Source organism: Neofelis nebulosa, chromosome X (genome assembly GCF_028018385.1).
Source record: "Neofelis nebulosa isolate mNeoNeb1 chromosome X, mNeoNeb1.pri, whole genome shotgun sequence".
Classification (NCBI taxonomy): domain Eukaryota; kingdom Metazoa; phylum Chordata; class Mammalia; order Carnivora; family Felidae; genus Neofelis; species Neofelis nebulosa.
Genome location: NC_080800.1, coordinates 55,614,827 through 55,619,002, shown reverse-complemented (window position 1 = coordinate 55,619,002; position 4,176 = coordinate 55,614,827).

Sequence of the window (4,176 nt, the reverse complement as noted above, 5' to 3'; positions counted from 1 at the left end):
TTGGGTAAATTCATAGCAGTGCTATTGCTGGGTCATAGGGTAGACCTAGTTTTAATTTTTTGAGGAACCTCCACACTGTCTTCTATAGCGGCTGCACCACTTTGCATTCCCATCAACAGTGCAAGAGGGTTCCTATTTCTCCACATCCTTGCAAGCATCTATAGTCTCCTGATTTGTTCATTTTTGCCACTCTGACTGGCGTGAGATGTATCTGAGTGTGGTTTTGATTTGTATTTCCCTGATGAGGAGCGATATTGAGCAACTTCTCATGTGCCTGTTGGCCATCTGGATGTCTTCTGTAGAGAAGTGTCTATTCATGTTTTCTGCCCATTTATTCAATGGATTTTTTTTTTTTGGGTGTGGAGTTTGGTGAGCTCTTAATAGATTTTTGGATACTAGCCCTTTGTCCGATATGTCATTTGTAAATATCTTTTCCCATTCTGTTGGTTGACTTTTACCTTTGGTGATTGTTTCCATGGCAGTGCAGAAGCTTTTTATCTTCACGAGGTCCCAATAGTTCATTTTTGCTTTTAATTCCCTTGCCTTTGGGGATGTGTCAAGTAAGAAATTGCTGCGGCTGAGGTCAGAGAGGTTTTCCCCTGCTTTCTCCCCTAGGGTTTTGATGGTTTCCTGTCTCACATTCAGGTCCTTTATCCATTTTGAGTTTGTTTCTGAGAATGGTGTAAGAAAGGGGTCTAGTTTCATCCTTCTGCATGTTGCGGTCCAGTTCCCCCAGCACCATTTGTTAAAGAGACTGTCTTCTTTCCATTGGATATTCTTTCCCACTTTGTCAAAGCTTAGTTGGCCATACCTTCGTGGGTCTAGTTCTGGGGTTTCTATTCTATTCCATTGGTATATGTGTCTGTTTTTGTGCCAATACCATGCTGTCTTGATGATTACAGCTTTCTGGTAGAGGCTAAAAGCTGGGATTGTGATGCCTCCTGCTTTGGTCTTCTTCATCAAAATTATTTTGGCTATTCAGGGTCTTTTGCTGTTCCATACAAATTTTGGGATTGTTTGTTCTAGCTTTTAAAAGAATGCTGGTGCCATTTTGATTGGTATTGCATTGTATGTGTAGATAGCTTTGGGGAGTATTGACATTTTAGCAATATTTATTCTTCCAATCCATGAGCACAGAATTCTTTTTTCCATTTCTTTATATGGTCTTCAATTTCCTTCATCAGCTTTCTATACTTTTCAGCATACAGATCTTTTACATCTTTGGTTAGGTTTATTCCTAGGTATTTTATGCTTCTTGGTGCAATTGTGAATGGGATCATTTTCTTTATTTGTCTTTCTGTTGCTTCATTATTACCGTATAAGAATGCCACTGATTTCTGTACATTGATTTTGTTTCCTGTGACTTTGCTGAATTCATGTATCAGTTCTAGCAGACTTTTGGCGGAGTCTATCAGATTTTCCATATATAATATCACGTCATCTGGAAAAAGTGAAAGCTTAACTTCATCTTTGCCAATTTTGATGCCTTTGATTTTTTTTGTCTGATTGCTGATGCTAGCACTTCCAACGCTATGTTAACAAAAGCAGTGAGAGTGGACATCCTTGTTGTGTTCCTGATCTCAGGGAGAAAGCTCTCAGTTTTTCCCCATTGAGGATGACATTAGCTATGGTCTTCTCATAAATGGCTTTTATGATGTTTAAGTATGTTCCTTCTATCCGACTTTCTCCAGGGTATTTATTAAGAAAGGGTGCTGAATTTTGTCAAATGCCTTTTATGCATCGATTGACAGGATCATATGGTTCTTCTTTTTTTTTTTTGTTAATGTGATGTATCACGTTGATCGATTTGCGAATGTTGAACCAGCCCTGCATCCCAGGAATGAATCCCACTTGATCATGGTGAATAATTCTTTTAATAAGCTGTTGAATTTGATTTGTTAGTATCTTATTGAGAATTTTTGCATCCATATTCATCAGGGATATTGGCCTGTTGTTGTCTTTTTTTCTGTGTCTCTCTCTGGTTTGGGAATCAAAGTAATGCTGGCTTCATAGAACGAGTCTTGAAGTTTTCATTCCCTTTCTATTTTTTGGAATAGCTTGAGAAGGATAGGTATTATATCTGCTTTAAATGTCTGGTAGAATTCCCCTAGGAAGCCATCGGGTCTTGGACTCTTATTCGTTGGGAGATTTTTGATAACTGATTCATTTTCTTCGCTGGTTATGGGTCTGTTTAAGTTTTCTATTTCTTCCTGTTTGAGTTTTGGAAGTCTGTGGGTGCTTAGTAATTTGTCCATTTCTTCCAGGTTGTTCAGTTTTTGGTGTATATTTTTTTTTACAGGATTCCCTGATAATTGCTTGTATTATTGAGGGACTGGTAGTAATAATACCATTTTCACATGATTTTATCTATTTGGGTCATCTCCCTTTTCTTTTTGAGAAGCCTGGCTAGAGGTTTATCATTTTTGTGTATTTTTTCAAAAAAACCAACAACTCTAGGTTTCATTGATCTGGTCTACATGTTATTTTAGGTTCTATATTGTTTATTTCTGCTCTGATCTGTATTATTTCTCTTTTTCTGCAGGGTTTGGGGTGTCTTTGCTGTTCTACTTCTATTTCCTTTAGGTGTGTTCTTAGATTTTGTATTTGGGACTTTTCTTGTTTCTTGAGATAGGCCAGGATTGCAATGTATTTTCCTCTCAGGACTGCCTTCGTTGCATCCCAAGGCATATGGATTTTTGTCTTTTCATTTTAATTTCTATTCATATGTTTTGTTAAATTCTTCTCTAATGGCCTGTTTGACCCATTCATTCTTTTTTTTCAATATATGAAGTTTATTGTCAAATTGGTTTCCATACAACACCCAGTGCTCATCCCAAAAGGTGCCCTCCTCAAAACACATCACCCACCCACCCCTCCCTCCGACCCCCCATCAACCTTCAGTTTGTTCTCAGTTTTTAAGAGTCTCTTATGCTTTGGCTGTCTCCCACTCTAACCTCTTTTTTTCCTTCCCCTCCCCCATGGGTTTCTTGTTAAGTTTCTCAGGATCCACATAAGAGTGAAAACATATGGTATCTGTCTTCCTCTGTATGGCTTATTTCACTTAGCATCACACTCTCCATTTCCATCCACGTTGTTACAAAGTGCCATATTTCGTTCTTTCTCATTGCCACATAGTACTCCATTGTGTATGTAAACCACAATTTCTTTATCCATTCGACAGTTGTTGGACATTAGGCTCTTTCCATAATTTGGCTATTGTTGAGAGTGCTGCTATAAACATTGGGGTACAAGTGCCCCTAGGCATCAGTACTCCTGTATCCCTTGGGTAAATTCCTAGCAGTGCTATTGCTGGGTCATAGGGTAGGTCTATTTTTAATTTTCTGAGGAACCTCCACACTGCTTTCCAGAGTGGCTGCACGAATTTGCATTCCCACCAACAGTGCAAGAGGGTTCCCGTTTCTCCACATCCTCTCCAGCATCTATAGTCTCCTGATTTGTTCATTTTGGCCACTCTGACTGAGGTGAGGTGCTATCTGAGTGTGGTTTTGATTTGTATTTCCCTGATGAAGAGCGACTTTGAGCATCTTTTCATGTGCCTGTTGGCCATCCAGATGTCTTCTGTAGAAAAGTGTCTATTCATGTTTTCTGCCCATTTCTTCACTGGGTTATTTGTTTTTCGGGTGTGGAGTTTGGTGAGCTCTTTATAGATTTGGATACTAGCCCTTTGTCCGATATGTCATTTGCAAATATCTTTTCCCATTCCGTTGGTTGCCTTTTAGTTTTGTTGGTTGTTTCCTTTGCTGTGCAGATGCTTTTTATCTTCATAAGGTCCCAGTAGTTCATTTTTGCTTTTAATTCCCTTGCCTTTGGGGATGTGTCAAGTAAGAAATTGCTGCGGCTGAGGTCAGAGAGGTCTTTTCCTGCTTTCTATCTAGGGTTTTGATGGTTTCCTGTCTCACATTCAGGTTCTTTATCCATTTTGAGTTTATTATTTGTGAATGGTGTGAGAAAGTGGTCTAGTTTCAATCTTCTGCATGTCGTGGTCCAGTTCTCCCAGCACCATTTGTTAAAGAGACTGTCTTTTTTCCATTGGATATTCTTTCCTGCTTTGTCAAAGATCAGTTGGCCATACATTTGTGCATCTAGTTCTGGGGTTTCTCTTCTATTCCATTTGTTTATGTGTGTGGTTTTGTGTCAATATCATGCCGTCTTGAT